Source organism: Symsagittifera roscoffensis, chromosome 9, assembly GCF_963678635.1.
Source record: "Symsagittifera roscoffensis chromosome 9, txSymRosc1.1, whole genome shotgun sequence".
NCBI classification, from domain to species: domain Eukaryota; kingdom Metazoa; phylum Xenacoelomorpha; order Acoela; family Convolutidae; genus Symsagittifera; species Symsagittifera roscoffensis.
The window spans coordinates 53,658,740-53,678,578 of record NC_087070.1 but is presented as its reverse complement, the minus strand read 5'-3'; the positions used below and the strand labels follow the sequence as shown (position 1 = coordinate 53,678,578).

Sequence of the window (19,839 nt, the reverse complement as noted above, 5' to 3'; positions counted from 1 at the left end):
TCAGGGCAAAGCCCTGAATGTTCCGACTGCTTTTTAAGGTCTATTAAGCAGTAGTAGCATGAAACAATTGAAATGTAATAAAAAATAATTTAAAAAAAACAAGAGATATTTTTTTATGAAAATAATCATGTTTTCATCAGCACGTCACATAAAGTACAAAAGATTAGTTTTCGCTCCTTGTAACAAATCAATTATGGCGTACAAGCTTCTTTCAATCAATTTGGAACAGTTTCAGCATACGCGTTAATAGCCCCAAATTGGCCAAAATGGCAATCTTTAAACCCCGGTATTGTTTAGAAAAACGATCACAGGTGAAATATCTTTTCAACTTTAAGCTCAGGACAACAATACCCTTAGACAAAAACTTCTTCAAAATGACTGAAGTTAAAAATTCGAAATTTGTCAGAAGAAAAAAACCCACACCGAGCACAAATATTCCGTTACTTTCGGATCGAAAGTCGGAACAATAACCTCTCACAAATGCTTAAATTATGGGTAGAAAAACTCATATAACTGCCAATCTGATATGATTCGTCTATTATTGAAAATCTGAATATAACAAAACTGCTTGCATATCAGGTCAAAACTCGGATTGTTCCGACTGCATTTCAAAGCTTTTTAAAAAACTTGCTTGAAAATTGATAAAATAGTCGGGGAAAAAAAGAAAATTTTTCTTTCCGTTTTTCATCAATTCATCCCGCGCACATTATGTAAAATACAAAGATATGTACTCAGCGACTCGTTTATTGAAAAAATGAGCAAGTGATCTGCCTCAATTCAAATTGGAACAATCTATGCCGCTGCTGACGCGTCGAGTGATATAGGAACCGAACGCATTATATCCCGTGTTAATTATCCATAATTGGCCAAACAGGCAAATTTCAAGATCCCATAACTTTTATAAAAAATCAGCATTTTTGAGCAATTCATCATCTGTTCCCTGATTGATAATCCTATTTTTGATAGAAAACAATTGAGGGCTACGCGTATAATTTAAATTGACAAAATGCCTTAAAAACTAACTTATTGAAATTAATCTTATCCGTTTTTCACATAATTTCTCAAACACCAATTGAAAAATATGGTTTTCTGGAGCTCAAATGTAAATAGATATTTTATTATTTTGAGAATTATACTTCAAATTGGGATGACTAACTTAAATTCGTTCTATAAAAATTTAAGCAGCAAAAAATGCTCTTTAAAAATAGATCAATTTTGGTGTTTTGCATAAATTGTGGGGGAATTGAATTAAGAAATGAGAAGTATGAAGAAATATTCAAAACTGTCTTAATATTTTGAACAATTTAAATATTTTGAAGTCAAAAAGCGTGTGATTGAAGATAGAAGAACATTCAAGGCTTTGCCCTAATTTTCAAGCAGTCTTGTTTTTGATACTTTCGTTCTTTATATGAAAATGCTGAAACAAAAATCAAGACCGATTTTTTTTTAATTTATGGTATAGAAATTGTTTTTTTTTAAATATAAAAGGTATCAAAGTTAGTTAAAAGATGGATTTGTGTTGTCTCCCCACAGCAGATTCCACCACCATGAAAAGTATCCTGCATTAACTTTTGGGCTCTCTCCGCAAATCCACGGATTCTCAGCACACATGACGTTTTTCTTGAACCATTTGAATGTAATGTAGTCTCCAGGATTAGTGTAGGGTATTTTGGGGGTCCAATGACGCCCAACCTTAGACACGCAAATCGAACAGACTTCTTTTGTCAATTCATCACTGCATATTCATTGGCTCGTCGAAAAAAAATCAGTGAAACTATTCAAGAGTAAAAAGTCAAAATGTGTTGCATAATGTTGCAATCATTGATAGCTTTTATTTTTAAAGGGGCGTATTTGGACAATATGGAAAATGGAAACATTTTTAGCAATTATCTCAAAAATTCGTAAGCATTAAATCTACTGGATTTTAAAACAAGGACAACTCGAAACATTTACAGTTTTGTTCAATAAAAACCTAAAATTTGCTTCAAAATCAAACCCCTCAAGCCTTCCACCTTCCCTTAATCTATTGACTGATAGCAAAAACATATCCACATTTATCAATGAAGTCTGCTTGAATTATGTTGTTGACCTGCAATTGGTATGGTGCACCAATCAGTTGAGCAGTTGACGCTACTTGATTGGTGTCCCGTTTCAAATCGCCAACGCCAAACCCAACTTTGATAATAATATTGACATGGCATGCTGATGAGAAATAGGCCGAAATGTAGTTTAGAGTTTTGTTTTCTTCGCTGTAATCGGTTAATTTATCCAGATATTCTTTCGGAGTTAGTAGTGCGTTTTTGAACCCGAGAATGAAGTAGTTGTTATATTGGTCGATTAAATCTTCTTCATCATAAGTAAAAAGTGAATGCGTTTGATAAATAGGAGAGAAAAGTTTGACGCATTCTAAATGAACAAAATGTTGCATTGCGTATAGTTTATATACACTAGAATCTGCAAAATCCCATCCGCCTTGGCTGTTAAAAAAGAATGCAGGGTTTGAACTCTCAGTGTGCCCGGAAATAAATGAATGCAAGCAGTAATAAGAACTTGTAATAAAAATAGTTAGTTAAGGCCAAACAGATAGTGATAGTTTTTTTAAAACCCCAGAACTCCCAAAAAGTTTTCAACAATAATTTTTTTAAGTAATAGAGGTAATTTTTATAAATTGATGCATTGTGGCAGACACAGATAGTAGGTTTTTACGAAGAAACGTCAAAATTGTTTCGAACTTCCATTGAATATCTTGTAAACTTGAATAAACTCGACAGATTCATATATATGCTTAACTGTTAAATTAATTCTTTACAGGGATGGCGGGTGTTTACTAGGTACTATAGGATGGGCATGGGAAGCTTGTTTAAAAATACTCTTTTTTGAAGTAGTTTTTTTTCTGGGAATATCACTATGTCTGTTTTTGATTTAACCTTATTGTTTTACAGTTAGACCATAAGAAGTTGTGCGGAGACTCCACTGGAATCACAAATATAGTGGACGACCATGAAGTTTCGACGGTCGTATTGAACACAATATCTTCGGAATTAATTGCCTTTACATCTTCACAAAAAAGCTGAAATAAAAAGAAGAATTGAAATATATAATTCGAAAGTTTTAGAGGTAGCTTCATAGTTCAATAACTAAAAACAAAGTTATTTTTAATTTCAAGAGAAACCATTCAACAAACAATCAATCTCAGTTTGTTTACTTATTCAGAAATTCAGTAAGCTCATTACGATTTGTTCATTAGGTAAATTTGCTTAGAAGTTTCTGACGGCCGCCCTTGAAAACAGATATCTTTTCATGTTCATAAAGTAACACTAAATCTTGATTTTTGCTGATATTGTTTTTCACAGTAAAGGAATAACTTTTAACACAAACCGTTATATAGCGAAAAAACCTTTGTGCAAAAAGCCTTTACATACCCGCAACGAGCGCCCATGGATCATAATCGATTATATTGTCATAATATTGTCAGCATCTATAAGATGACAAAATAATCGATTATAATCCATTAAAAATGGATTATAAAACTAATTTTTTTTTGTCAATATAATCCATTATAATCGATTATAATCCATTAAAAATGAATTATAATCCTAATAATTTTTATGCCAAAAAAATCTATTATAAACGATTATAATCAATTATAATGGATTTTTTTGAGGGGTTATTCATGAAATTTACAATTTTGTTCAAAATTATCTCATTTCCTGTTTCGTATTGCCCGTTTACCCCCCGCCCTCCCCCTTCCCCCCCTCCCCCCACCCTCAACGCTTTTTTTGACTGTTTTTTTTTTCAAAAATTTGCCTGCGGCGCAGAAAATTTTGCCGAAATAGGGGCAAAACAATGCTTTGGGAGAGCTCAAAAAATCAATTTGTTCGACCTAAAAAAAAGGTCGTCAAAATTTTCGATTTCTTTTTGAAAACCCGCCCCCCCCCCCCCTCGAGAAAATCCTAGATCCGCCCCTGATTATAATCAATTATAATGGATTATAATGGATTTTCATTTCAAAATAATCAATTATAATGCATTATATTGGCAAAAATAATCGATTTCAGTGACAAAAATAATGGATTTTAATGGATTAGAATGGATTATATTTGTTCAAAAATAATCGATTATGATGGCAATATAATCGATTTTGTGGTTTGAATTTTACATCTGTAGTGGATTATATTGGATTATTTTTGTCTCGGGAATCCATTATAATCGATTAGAATCCATGGGCGCTCGGTGCGGGTAGCGAGTTAGTAACACGAGTGATTGTATTTAAAAGAAAAAAAATAAGGATCTCCTAAACTATCCCCCTTTTTGCAGAAAGGGAGAAATTCGTTATTTTGTACAAAATCCCCATTTCTTAACCGTTGAGCTAGTTAAGGCTTTCTTTATAGGTACCAAAGGGGGGGAAATAGTTGAATAGATCCAAAGTTTATAGTTTTGCGATAATTTGCACACTGGCTCAGAGCTTTGATTTGTTTTTTTTTCTTTCTCGAAACAGCGTCACATCTCTACTTTAGAGAGCGGTGGTGAAGTTTCTGGACTCTCAGTTTTCATCTTTCAGTCGTAAGGTCGGTGGTTCGAGGCTCACCAAGATCCGTGATTGGTACCTTAAGGTAAGAAAACAACTCGCCGTCCAGAAAATTCACCAAAACTGCTGGTAGTTTTTAAGCCGCTGTTATCCATTGAGAGATGAGCTGGTCATTTTTGGTCCTTGCCGGCTCGGAAAAACATCTTAGGCAGGAACAATAGGCAGGAACAATTCAAAAATAGGCAGGAACAATTCATAAAATAGCAAAACACCTTATTAGTGTTCTGGAAGAAATTATTCAGTTTTAAAACACCCGGAATCTTCCGCTGCTGCTTCCACAGCATAATACCTAATTAGTGTTTTGGGAAAAACTTTCCAGTTGTTAAATGCCCGGAATCTTCCGCTGCTTCGATTTTCACCGAAGAGAGCGCAGATGGAGAAGTTGTGATGAGAACTAAACTTGTCTTCTGGTTTATCTTAAGAATATAATTTAAAACTTATCATTTGGTCTCGGAATCAGTTTAAAACAAGTATTTTATATCCAACTATATTCCATGATAATAATCACTGTGTAATATTTAGAATTAGCCAATCATGATCCATTTCTAAAACGTATGACAATTTGTAAAGTTGAAACTATTTATAGTTTCAGCCAGAGAAGAAACAATTCAACTTAGAAAGCAGTTGCTCTTCCTATCGTCTAACTTTGCAAGAATACCAGTATATTCTGGATCTATTGAGACTAGGACATTTAAGAGTAAGTTTAGAACTTATCCGGCCAAAAAAGTAGACAGCGTGACGAACAGACGGTGTACCTTAACCACAATTCTTTTATGGTAAGGCCATCCCGGATCTAAACACATCTGATGTGACCAAACAAGTCTCGAGCAGACCTACACTAACTTGGGTTTAGAAAAAATGTAGATTTAGCGAAAGGCAAAAACAAAACCTAGACCAAGATAAATCAACCGTAATTAGAATTAGCTTATATAAGTCTCAATAAGTCTAATCGAGCCGAGCCAATTCAAAAGACGAAAGCAGGTCACAAAAACGACAAAAGCCAAATACCTGCATCGCAAGGTAAAAAAAGCAGACCACGACAACTAAAAAAAATAGTTGAAACTATTTGTGCAGTATCTTTTCATAATATTATAAAGTTGTCACAAATTGAGCCGTAAAATTGACTTAATAAGCCGTATAATTTTAGTACTACCAAAACTTAATCTTATACTATAACAACTTGTTGAAGAGCAAAACTATATCTACCTCAAAACTATAAATCCACAATAACTTTCATAAATGTTTTTCTTCAAAATATAATCTCAAAAAAACAAAAGTATGATTAGTAAAGGAATTTATTGATTAGTTCATAAAAACTTGATGAAATCTTGAATCTCGAGAATTATCTCTCTTTTTGTGTTTCTTCGCCTAAAGCAATCAAAACTTTTAAACAACTAACTTATTTTCAAAACAAAGTCATCAAGACCTTCCTTGGATCTTAACCATTTGTTACCCGTTAATTTATGTTTAAAATTTTTCATCAAAGCTTGTCCTTGTTTGGAAATTTTAATTAAAAATTTTATTTAATCAGATCGCCAAGGTTTCCCTTGGATCTATAAATCCTAAATTTTAGAACTTTGATTCTAAAATGTTTATTCTTTAAATAATTTTATTTTAGTTTTCGATCCTCAAGGTTTTCCTAGGAATAATTCCAAAAATCAAACCCACCTCCTAATCTGAAGTGTCAAACGACCTCAACATCGATTCACTCTCCAGCTTTTACGAACCATCCAGTACTAACTGCATTGTATCTTACAACACTAACCCTCAAAATTAGGCTAAGCAGTGCAGAATTCGGTTACTCATCCTTCACTTGAATCCTACCTCTCAAATTAACCCAGGACTGGAACAGATCTTAGAACTAGCAGGTACTAAATTAGTATCTAACTATCTACTTGTGTTTTCAGTATACCCGAACCTTGTGGATTGATTTACTATTCTCCAACCCTCGATCTCAAGTGGATCCCCATTTAAGTAAGGTTGAGAATATTGAAAAGTAAAAACGTCAAATTCGTTTGAGAGCAGAGATAAACCATTCTTTTGAGTTGTTACGCTCTCTCCTCAACCCGTCTTGCCAGGAAAAAAAAACGACCCGAGGATTAGGATAACTTTGCAGAAAGAGGAAGAACTAAAAGTTTACGAAATAAAAAATAACAACTGGTTTTGCATCAATCATTCTTACACTTATGTCAAGAGATAATTTGGAAAAAAAAGAAGTTTTTGTTTTACAAAGTTGCTTAATTCAAGATATTAGACAAGAATTTATTATAAAACAAACAGAGGATAGGATACATCAGGTAATAAAAATTTTAACAAACCCAATTTTCAAGAACCGAAACCCAGTTTCTAAATCCGACGCAACAACTATACTCACCTCGAAAACCTCCGAGATTTGCAAAAGGATAAAAAGAAATTAATAATTTAAACTGAAATTAACGGATAACAAATGGTTAAGATCCAAGGAAGGTCTTGATGACTTTGTTTTGAAAATATGTTAGTTGTTTAATGAAATCTTCGCATAAATAAAAAGTTAAATCTACGAAAATAAATATAAAAGTCTTAGAGAAAAAAAACATTATTCTGACACTTCAACAAATTCAATAAGACACCAATAAAAGAAAATACAGATATCAAAACAGAAAATATACTATCCTGTTTCCCATTAAGCATAATTCTAGTAGCATTTTACATAGGACCTTTAAACTATTAGAGGACGTATTGGATCAAAAAAACCTTTGACAGTTGTACAAAAAACTACTAATTCCCATATGCGCCAATATGGATAAAAAACTTTTAAATGACTGTCTCACCTGTCAATTCAAAGAACTTTTTTCACAGCAAAGACAAATTTTTTAAAAAAACAAGACTTTAAAATACAAAGTTAAAATTTATTCAATCATTCGATACAAAAGGCTCTATTACTCCCTCTTCTGAAGGAAATTCATACATCATGGTATTAATGGACGCATTTACACTTTATGTAGCACGAAAAAACGAGTACCACATTTTAGCGCAATAGTTGTCTTTATTAACGAAATTTTCACATTAAGTCAATGATATAACATTAAAGATAAACACAGAACCTGACCAATGGACTAATGGACTAGTCGGAGGCATAGACCGCTCTCAAAATTTTTACGAGTTATAATTAACAAAATGATAAAAAATACTCTGAAAGGGCAAAAGATCTGAAATCATTCCCACTCGCATATAGTTCTTAAAAAATCACACCTTTTGCATTGTCTTCCTATGAAATGGTTTTTAATCAAAAGCTGCGAAAACCAATATTGTTTACAGGCATTGAAAATTAAACAAGGACAATGCCAACATTCAAAGACTTTATTTGTTATAGTTTACCTCTTTCATCATCAACAAATTTTGAACTGAGCTTCCGGTACCCACATAATGGATTCTAAATAGCAATAAAAACTCAACCAAGTCAACCAAAAAATAGCAAAAAGGATGTTACAAAGACAAAATTTTAAATTTCAAATCAATTCATGTTTTACACCCGCTTCAGATCTAAAAAAAGAACCTTTGTTTCTCTCCCAAATTTCACAAAACACAAAGTCATATCGAAAAATCGAAAAAATTACAATCTTCAAAATCAGGACATTATTGATTTATTATCAAACCGACAGACTTAACAAATTGACCTAAATAAAAAAGAACTTGCAACAAAGAAATAGCCTTTTACCTTATCACCCCATACGCACTCCGAGAACTTACACAGTTATATTCTTTGACTGGACTCCAAATTGTCAAAACAACATCAAAAAAATCAATGATCACAAAATACCTGAAAACTCAAAAAATTTTGATTATGTACATTTCTGTCTACTCTAAATACAGCTGGTTTCTCTCACTTTTGAATAGCCATTGTTTTTATGGATAATTTTCGTTTCCAGACAAAAATTTAAGTGAACTTTGATAAACACATTTCCCAATTTCATACAAGGTTTTGATTTTTCCATGTTCGGGCTTGGTTTTTATTTTTACAGGATTAAAAGGTTCGAGGTGGTTAAGATATAGTTTTTTGTCAATAATTGCCTGATCAATTGGATCCAAATGATTTAGAGTCTCCGAAATTAGCCTTCGTTGGAGGTCGCAGTTCTCATGTTAAAAATGAATAGGTCTCTTATCCCATCATGATCTATGTTTTTTCCGATTTCGCACTCTTGCTAAATCCGATAATGCCCCACCAAATTGGTCGTAAGACTCTCCATCTTTTTGTTTCCTACTCGTCAGTTTGTTTTGTTCGAAGGTGATATTAGCTGGTTTCACGAATGCCGATTCTAGTAGACCGAAAAATTCTATAAAAGAGACCGATAAGTCTTTCACCCCAGAGTGTTTATGTGAGACGACTCTTTTTCCCTCAGCTCTTCAGGCTAAATATAAAATTTATCACACTTCTTTGTCTGTTTCAATTTTTGTCATGCCAATTCTTGGTTTCTGGCCTCCCTCTCTTTTCTCTGTGTTTTATTTTCTGAATCTTCGGCGCCTTCTAGACTTGGTATTTCTGAATTGTTATTTCTGTTTCAAATTGTCAATATCTACGTTCTCTTTGGCAAAAACTGCCCCCTGGAAATGATCTATCTAATTCGCCCATTAAGTGGGGGAGGAGGAGGGGGTTTCTACTGCATGATTTGGCCGAAAGGCAGTTTTCCCGCAGTTTTGAATCAGTTGACTGCGTCATAATAAATAGAGTTCAAATGCCACTGGTATACTTAAGATTAACTAAATTGAAGTTAAAAGAATGAAATAGAATAAATTGAATTGAAGCTGTCTTTTCTCAATAGAAAAAGAAAAGTGCCGCGAAGTCCAATGGACTTCGAATAGACACGAACTAACAAGTATCTAATTAAGAGATAATGGTCAAATTAAGAGAAATAAAACACAAATCACAACAGTTTTTATGGAGTACAATTTTTTTGGTTTCGTGTGATTTGCAAAAAATTTCTATATGCAGGTTTAGCTAGACTGCATAGACCTCTATGAACCCCCAAAAAATTCGCCCCGCCCCAAAAAAATATGCACTTGAGGAGAGCATGGAAGTGCTAATTTTAATCTTCTCTCAAATAAAATGTATGACAAGTTGTTTTCAATGCACTTGTAAAGTAAAATAAAGGATCAACATTAAGCTACATCAAATTAAATTAACCTATAAAAATAAACTTTCTCGAAAACAAAACTGGACTTGTGATCGAATGAAATTTCCCCAGTGTTCTCATGCGTAATAATGCTCAACTAAACATATAAACCATCATTCGACACAGAAAATAAATACTTTAAGAAATTGTTCTCAGGCTAGTATACCAGTAGTGCTCGTTTTAAAACCGCTTTTACAACCACTAAACATTAGCCTGAGAGATAGTCATGAAACCTTCTGGTCCGTTTTCAGACTTTCCATTAGAACAGAAGCTGATCTACGGACCATAAATTGTTTTTTTTTTGGCACACCCCAATTAAAATTACTATACATAGTGGCGCTAAAACAGGCACTCTTAGAAAACTTTTAGGGCTTGTCTACCAAAAATGATGTCGTGTGCTAATACCAGAAGGGGAGCTTGGGTGGGCAAGGGGTCGAGCCCTTGAGAAGGGAGGTAGGCGTCCGCCTCAATCCGCTTCTGATTAGACATCATTTCTAAATCAGAGAAACAAGCAGCTGCAACCAATGAAAAAATTGTGAGAATAGTTAAACCAAAACTTATACTAAACTGCTCATCAAATGGGCACACTGCATTTTAAAACATATTCAAACTATCTTTTTGATTTACTTAAATGTTTCCACAGAGCCGTTTTGCTGAGAATTAAAGATTAAAATTTTTGATAATAATTGCTATTGAAATGTTGAAATGTTCATCTTAATCTCCATTACAGAGGATCCTCTCTTATCTCTGGCTCATCATCAATTTCGGCATCCGTGGAACCCGGAATTCTGAAGGAAGAGTGACCACCGTACTCGGCCAAAATCAATTTTCGAAGCTGAATCTGAACTTTTTCCGCCTGCAAATTTTCGGCATTTCCAGTGGGCATTCGATTTATGTTTATCCGTTCGACATTCAAGTTTTTCGAAGCTACAGTTGCAAAGATTCGATTTTGATGAGTTGATGCTACGGGCTAAATTTAAGCAGATATACTCTGCCGTACTTTTTGTTATTTTCAGCTTGCTATTTTATGATGAAATTCTTGTCAGTAAATCATTTTCCCTAATTTTTAAGACCAACTTGGTTTCTAATTTCTTAAAAAAGTTATATGCTGCACCCGAATTGTGAGCTACATTGAGGAAGTAACAAATTTTTCATTCAATATTTCCTTAAACTTTTACACTTTTCGAATCTTACTCCTACCTAAGGTTTGTACTTGTTTTGTAGGCATTTTTTGTAATAGATTATTTTGAGTATTTTGTATCTAGTATATCGCTTTTCCTCAATGTCACCCTTGGATGATTGTCTGTTCGGTTGCTGTCTGCTATTCGCACTATTGCCCATTGCAGCATTATTTCGGTAAATTCTTCTTGGGTGCTAAGAAGTCGAGACAACAGGCACTTGAGTATACGGGAATATGAAAAAAAAATCACATTTTTTAACTCTTTAAAAAAGCAATTAAATGGATGTCATAAATAAGTACTGAATAAAAAGTAAGATTCCTCCGCCCCCCCCCCCCCCACCCCTCAAATCCGCTACAGTGGAACTGGCTATCCTTTGGCACAAGCAGGGGTAAAATGCACACCGATTAGTGTTTTCCACTTCAACAGATTTTTTTCGTAACAATTAAATTAAAAATTTCAAATAACTGTTTTACTCTATTCTTTTTTTAACTTTACACTCAATTACCTGTCTTCTCAAATCCTGTCTTCTCAAATATTTTGCTCTGATGCTTCTGAACAGCAATAAAAACAGTTCTTTCAGTGCTCCTCGGAACTCAGAACTTTGACAGACGAACAACGCAAACACTATAATCATATTGAAACTAGTCGACACAAGAAACAAGTCCGTAAGCAAAGTTTGCATCAGAATCAGAATTTCAGGCTCTACTCTCAAATCAGATAGTGAAGTTTGTGAAGTTTTATGGTAATGTTTTTAATTTTCGCGGACTCTCAGAAAATGTGAAAAAATTAAGGAAAAAACATGTTAAAGAAGCTTTATGGTTGAAAAGTGTACAGTTTGAAAAAATATTCTACTTCAAAAAAAGGAAAACTCTCTGCCGCCCTCTTTATTGGGGGCATCTCAGTAACTTGATATTCAAAACTAGCCTGATAAGATAAGTCTCACAACTTGTAAAGACCCTCCAAGTAGACAGAGGTTTTCCCTCTTTGGTTTTTATCCTTGTGTGCAAAATTTTGTATTTATCCTTGTATTTTAAAATTGCTAGCATATTTTGAATTTTTGCACAATAAGTTTAAATTTTTCAAAAAAAAATCATTGAAATAGGTTTCGAAATTGTTTTGAAATGGTCTTGATTACAACTTTTTCGTAGGTTTCAAGTTATTGGAAGTTTTCACTATCAGATAATTGATCAGTTTTTACCCAAAGCCTCGGCCCAAATCAGTCCAAGACCAGCAAAAAATCTGGTACCCAGTATGATATAAGATATGAAGGAAACAGCGATGAAGCTGACATTGCAAATCAGAACGCCAGATGTCAAGTTGAGCTCAGTTTTGGCTTCGATTTCATTCAAGTGGTTCATATCCAGAAGTGATTTGACCATAGCCCTGAATCAAAAGTTACAAATAATAGTCATATGAAACTCAACTAGCTAACTTCACTTAGCTAGATTCTCACGTATAATTTTCATCTTGAGTTTGATTTTAGTCTAAAAATAGTCATTCTTTGTTGGAAGCCATAGCAAAGCACCCTTTGGGTCAGAAAAATGTAACTCAGGTTCACGTTGAGCAAATTTTGGACGTTTTTGGACAAAAAAAGTTTTTTCAAGCACGCGCTGTATGGAATGTAAAAGCGCTTGAAAAAATTTAAAAGTTGCTTGATCAAAAAAAATTCTGAAGGGATTTTTTGATTGTTCGGGGGGGGGGGGGGTCGTATAACTGAAAGAGGGTGTAATCTTCTCCCAAATCTGTTACAGGGCGAAGTGTTTCTTCTCTACAAAAAGAGCTGCTACTCAAAAGTAGTTCGTTTTCCATACACAAGCTGCTGTTGAATTTTGGCCCGAAAAGTAACCAAAAAAAAATTTAAAAAACCGAATGTATAAAATTTCTAAGTACCTGCGATTTTTCACAATGATGAGACTGATAACTGTGGTAACAAGCAATAGTGCAGCAAAATAAACCGCTCCAACCAGCGCTGGTAATCGTTTCCAAACTTCCCGAGTTTCTTGATCTTTTGCTTCGCATGCATCGTTTTTCCTGTCGTAAGCTGCACGAAAAACCATCGACGAGCAAAGGATTATCGCTAGACCATAGTTTGCGATTGTCACTAGAACGGAAAGCCTAGGATTGAATTTTTTGAAGTTCATAGATTAGTTTGATAATTTTCAATTAAATACATTAGTGTTCCGAGTTTCAAAGAAGAAATATTTGTGCTCGAGTGGTTTTTTCATCAAGAAAAATCTTGAATAGATTTAGTAGAAGCTCTCGAATCAAAGCAGAACCTTGAATGATCCGACTGCCTTTTAACGGCCAAAGTTAAAATTTAAAGTTTTGGTTTTTTCATTTGTTAATAACATTTCCATATATTTACAAAACTTGCAAACTGAGTTGTGTTCTTAGGTCTAACTCATAGAGTAATTTCAGATAGGGTACACCGTCTGCTCGTCACGCTATCTTAATTTCGTGCAACTTCTTAGTCTAATAATACCGATCTTAATCTTACTCTTATATCTCTTAGTCTCAATCGATCTAGAGTATACTGGTTTTGTTACGAGTCGGTCTCTTGGAGAAAGCAACTAAGTTGTAAGTTAAATTCAAATCTCTCTGGTGCTGAAATTACAAGTAATTTCAGCACTTACAAATAAGTGGGTTGTTAGTTTGATGGAGTGTGATTGGTTAGTCTTTAATATTTTATAGGGATAAAATATCTAAATTATAACCAATAATAAATTATAGTTTGGATCTGGTTCCAAAATGGATAATTTTACGTTTTTAACGACTTTGAATTAAAATTTGATTAAAACGTTTTTTCAAGTAATAGCATTAAGTTTTGTGGCTTACAGCAGCTCTGTTGCTCCCAGTTTGGATCTGTTTTTTTTTTGTTTCAATTACTTTCAGCTCTTTCCGGGTTGTTTTTGCATTTCATGGACCAACAGTTAAGAACTGATTCTTAAAAAAGAACGCTTGAAAATTTTAGCGTGATTATTATAGAAAGTGTAACTTTGATGAGACAAAAAACTCACCAATTAACTTTCTGCAGCTGAAAAATGAAGAAACTTGCACAACTAAAAATGTTAAAGAGAGCATTCAAAAACCCTTTTGCATTGAAAATTCACGATGTTCAAATACTGTTTTTTAAAGCACACACGGTTAAAATTACACAAGACAATGATAAGAAAAAGTTGCACTATACACCCCCAAAAAGATGAATCTAACCCACAGACAAACAATTCCAGGCGAAACCATATTCAAGGCTCTTCAAGTTGTGCTGCGACAAAAAAAAATTTCGAAGAAGATTTTTTTTCAAAGAAGAAGCAATCAAACATAGATAGAAAACGAAGCTGACCAGCGAGATTCGGTTTTTTTGGCCCCAAACACTAAGTCCATAGTTTAAGAAAAAGTATCAATTTAAGGAGAATTTTAAGTAGTCCATATTTTTTTGGTGGGTGAAAGTTCTATTCAAATAAAAGGTCCTTGATTTGAAAATAAGAGCGTCTCTCCACAAAGTAACTCAATCTGGAATGTGGAAAGATGATAAAAACTGACTATGCTTAGACAGGTCTGATGGCATTTCATAGATCCTCTGCGTATCGCAGAAACCACAATTAACTGAAGTTCTTCTTACCTATTACAGGGTATCGCAAGTTGTACATCAAATTGTTACGGTACCAGACAAACTTTTTCAGAGTTAGGTATCGATCGACTGTCATTATGCACATCTCACTTTGAGCAGCGGCAACCCCAGCTAAACCAAACCATAGAACAATTTTGCACGCAACGTCAGATTTTCGGAAGTGAAGAACCCTGAAAAATTCATTCTGCAATAAACATAAATTAATTTAAAAACACCTTTATAGGTAATAGTATAATAATGAAAAAAACTTTATAGCAAAAGGGGAGAAAAGTGATATCATAAATTTGATCTTCGTAAAATGTTCAGGGGTTAATCCAGGATGTTATTTCGTGAAAGGCTTCTCTATAACTTCTGAGAAATTTATCAATTTACTTTTCAAGCTCGCGCAAATTATCAAAAGTTCTAACATAACCTAATTTTATCAACAGCGCCAACGGCATTTTTTGAAAAGAAAAACAAAGTCCAAAAATGACGTTTTAGGGCAACTTAAGGAACGTTTTGACCAAACATTTTTTTTTCAAGCCGACATATCAGCGAAACAAAAATGAGCAGAGTATGTAAGCCAGCCAAAGGTTAGGACAATGGGATTGAAGTGTGCATGATTTTCTAAATTGTTGTTAAATAATTGTTTTTTAGTGTTTTTTGCAAAGCTCAGTAATTTTGGCTGATATACATGGCACCTGAATTGACTTAGGGTTTGATTATATAGCTCTCTAAAAACGCTCAAAATTTTATCTCTAATTAGAAAAGTTCAAAAAAGAAAAAGGTATTGAATGAAAACCATTGTTATTCAGAAAAAAAAATAAAGAGTATTTTGAAATAAAATTGAAAAAAAAAGAAAATTATCAATTGTCAAAAAATTGTGAAAGGAAAAAAAATGAAAAACCAATTGTAAAAATCAGCGTCAGGGTACCTTAGAAAAACGCAATATTACATTTTGGGGTGGTTTCTTTATGTAAACCTTTTAAGTTTTTAGCTAACTGTTTTTGACGGGTTGTATAACAATATCGAAGTTATCGATGTGCTGAGCTCACATGCAAATGTATATTTCAACTATGATCATCTGTACTGAAAATAAAGGTGTTGAAAACGGCCATTTTGGCTAAATTGAAACAATTTAAGTGCAAAAACTTCCAGTTTTCTGTTATTGCGGAACAAATGCGGCAAAATATTCCAGCTCAAAAACTGACCCTTTCTCTTTCCCTCACCAGAGTTTCCAGGTGAAGTTTTTTTCAGATTGTGAGATTGATTCGAATATTGATATACGTACTAATGAAGGCGTGAAAACAACATTGGCTCTTTCCCGGGTCGAGGTCCCAGACTTATGTCCAGACTTTTAGGGTCGAGTCCGATCCAGATTTAGACCCAAATTGCATAGTCGCGCCCAGAGTTTGAGTCTGGAAAGTCTGGACACGAGTCGCGACGTGGGCCGTGAAAGTCTGGACTTGTCAAAATTTGGTCGCGAAATTCTGGACATGGGTCGCGAAAGTTGGGACATACCAAATTCTGGTCGCGAAAGTCTGGACATGGGTCGCGAAAGTCTGTGTCCAGACTTTCGTGACCCATGTCCAGACTTTCGCGACCCATGTTCAGACTTTCGCGGCCAAATTTTGGTATGTCCGGGCTTTTGCGACCAAACTTTGGTATGTCCAGACTTTCGCAGCCCACGGTGCTACTCATATCCAGACTTTCCAGACTCAAACTCTCGGCACGACTATGCAATTTGGTTCTGAACCCGGATGCGGCGCTACCCTTGGCGCGACTCATGTCCAGACTTTTCACACCTTATGTCCAGACTTTGCAGACTCAAACTCTTGGCGCGACTATGCAATTTGGGTCTAAATCCGGATGCGGCGCGACCCTTGGCGCGACTCAAGTCCAGACTTTCAGACCTTATATCCAGACTTTGCGGACTCAATCTCTCGGCGCGACTATGCAATTTGGGTCTAAATCCGGATGCGGCGCGACGCTTGGCGCGACTCATGTCCAGACTTTCCAGAACTTATTTCCAGACTTTGCAGACTCAATCTCTCGGCGCGACTATGCAATTTGGGTCTAAATCCGGATGCAGCGCGATCCTTGGCGCGACTGATGTCCAGACTTTCCAGACCTTATGTCCAGACTTTGCAGACTCTAACTCTTGACGCGACTATGCAATTTGGGTCTAAATCCGGAAGCGGCGTGACCCTTGGCGCGACTCATGTCCAGACCTGCCAGACCTTATGTCCAGACTTTGCAGACTCAATTTCTCGGCGCGACTATGCAATTTGGGTCTAAATCCGGATGCGGCGCGACGCTTGGCGCGACTCATGTCCAGGCTTTCCAGAACTTATTTCCAGACTTTGCAGACTCAATCTCTCGGCGCGACTATGCAATTTGGGTCTAAATCCGGATGCAGCGCGACCCTTGGCGCGATTGATGTCCAGACTTTCCAGACCTTATGTCCAGACTTTGCAGACTCAAACTCTTGACGCGACTATGCAATTTGGGTCTAAATCCGGATGCGGCATAACCCTTGGCGCGACTCATGTCCAGACCTGCCAGACCTTATGTCCAGACTTTGCAGACTCAAACTGTTGGCGCGACTATGCAATTTGGGTCTAAATCTGGATGCGGCGTGACTCTTGGCTCGACTCATGTCCAGACCTGCCAGACCTTTTGTCCAGACTTTGCAGACTCAATCTGTCGGCGCAACTACCGCATTTGGGTCTAAATCCGGATGCGGCGCGTCCAGATTTATTTCCAGACTTTGCAGACTCAAACTTTTGGCGCGATTATGCAATTTGGGTATGAATCCGGATGCGGCGCGACTCTTGGCGCGACTCATGTCCAGACTTTCCAAACTTTATGCCCTGACTTTCCAGACTCAAACTTGAAAATTTTACCAGGTTTTTTTTGAAAATCTGCGAATTGCGAGCGCTTCAAAACAAAACATTCAAGATGTAAGAATAACATTCAAGATGAAATTCAATTTCATGATCAAAAAATGACTCAGGAAAACCACTCTGTCTCCAATCTGAAATGGAAATCCCCGCCGTATCCATCTCGGTCGCGAGGAACTAATTCTTGGTCGCGCCGTCTCCGCCTCGGTCCGAAAAGTGGCGCCGTCTCCGCTATGGCTTGGAAAACCGTGCCGTCTACAACCTGGCCTGAAAAATCGCGCCGTGTCCCTCTCGGTCTCCAGGAAGTGTTTCTTGGTCGCGCCGTCGCCATCCTTGTCTGGAAAATTGCGCCGTCTCCACTCTAATTGCGAAAGCCCCGCCGCATCCGCTGCGATTGCGAAGAATTTGTTTCTTGGTCGCGCTGTCTCCGCCTTGGTCTGGAAAATTGCGCCGAATCCGCCTTGGTCTGAAAATCATGCCGTCTCTACCCTGGTCTGGAAAGTCGCACCTTATCCACCTCAGTTGCGAGGATTATAATCTTGGTCGCGCCGTCTCCGCCTCAGTCTGAATAGTCGCGTCGTCTCCGTCTTGGTCTGAAAAGTTGCGCTGTCTCCGCCTTGGTCGCGAGGAATTGATTTTTGGTCGGGCCATCTCCGCGTCGGTCTGGAAAGTCGCGCCGTTTCGGCCTTAGTCTATAAAATCTCGCCGTATGCGCCTTGGTCTAGGCCGTCTCCACTCTGATTGCTAAAGTCGACATCCACTACGGTCGCGAAGAATTGTTTCTTAGTCGCGCCGTCTCCGCCTTGGTCTGAAAAGTCGCGCCGTCACCGCCTTGGTCTGGGAAGTCGCGCCGTCTCCGCCTTGGTTTGAAAAGTTGCGATGTCTCCGCCTCGGTCTGGAAAGTCGCGCCGTGAGTCTGGACATACCAAATATGAGTTGCGATGTTTCGGTCGCACCACCTCCGCTTCGATCGCGTAAGTCGCGACGGATCATCATGGTCGCGGAAGTCTGGAAAGGCCAGATTTTGATCGCCAAAGTCTGGAAATGCCTAATATTGGTATTAAAAGTCTGGACATGCCAAAATTTTGTCGCGAAAGTCTGGACATGCGTCTGGGACCTCGACCCGGGTTATGTTTAACTTGTTTGAACCACTCGTTGCAGCATAAAAATGATTCGCTTGTCTGGGTGAGCTGAAAACAAAGCAGCCCAGAAAAAGTTTAAAACTTGTTTGTGGCATGGCAAATGACCCAAATAACGTTCTAACTAGTTGCAAAATGTGAATTTGTTTTATTCGATTTCAATTGTTGTTTTCAATTGAAAGAAAGTGAACTGATCTCATAACATAAATTTTAGTCACTTCAATTTAAAAAAAAGGAACAAAAACAAAGCTCCCGCAAAAAAATCAATAGATAAATAGGTGAGGTTTTTCAAAAAAGTTAAATCACAGATAAAATGGGGGTATGTGTACAAACGCAAAAAATGTATATTCACTTTGCTGCTAATAAATTTAAAAACGCACAAAAAATTTTCAAAACATTATTCAGAACAACGCAAGCAATCATCTACAGAAGTGGAAAATAACATGAAGAGTAGAAAATATACATTAACGTATGTTGTGCATATATTTCTTACCATCTCATTGTTGACTTGTTTCAGGATTTCGCGCTAATGAAAGACTAAAAGACTTTTTATCCATCAGAGTTTCTATTTCTCAATTCATTTAAATCCAGCGTGTACGGTAAATTTATCAATTTTAAAGTGAAAATTACTCCAAAAAAAAATATTTTCTAGCTTCAAAAATGTTGGCAAATTTCGTGATAAGTTTGTACACTAAAGGTCAAAATTAAGCGCAATTTCAAGTTTTTATTCTCTCAGTTGCATGATTTCAATGTCCAATTTGGACAACATTATTTCGATTTTCAGCAAAATGTTGCAATTAATTCTGTTCACAAGTGTATCACAATCTTTTAAATTGGAACCATGAAAAATCAATACATCAGATTGCAAAAAAACTACATTTTTGAACGTACCTTGACATACGAGTTTTGTTCCGACTATGTTCGAAGAAAATGACGGAATATTTGTGTTCGCGGCGGTTTTTGATCTCCAGACAAATTTCTTGTTTTTCTAACTGGAAATTTTTGACGGGATTTTTTATATATTTCAAAAATTGTTGTTGTTTTGAGTTCAAATTAAAAAATATTTCATTTGTGTTCACTTTTTGTAAAATCATGAGGGTTTAAACGATTGAAAGAGGTACCAAAAATTGATAAACCATTCAAAATTAACCAAATTTTGATCGTTTAGCTTTTACGTTGTTGCTTTTTAAAATTGATTACACTAAAAAAAATTTAGAAAACTTTGTTGTTGCTTTCTTAGTTGTTAACTTGTAGTTGTTCCTTTTAGTTAG

The 19,839-nt window shown here is 35.9% G+C and overlaps 1 long non-coding RNA gene across 1 annotated transcript; it reads right to left on the bottom strand.

Moving 5' to 3' along the window:
* Positions 1–12,209: 12,209 nt before the first annotated feature.
* On the bottom strand, positions 12,210–13,486 carry LOC134853825 (uncharacterized). Its single transcript, XR_010164372.1, has 3 exons — positions 13,417–13,486; positions 12,810–12,950; positions 12,210–12,302 (listed from the first exon to the last, which is right to left on the bottom strand). It is a non-coding gene; the product is annotated as an uncharacterized LOC134853825 (long non-coding RNA).
* Between the last annotated feature and the right edge of the window lie 6,353 nt (positions 13,487–19,839).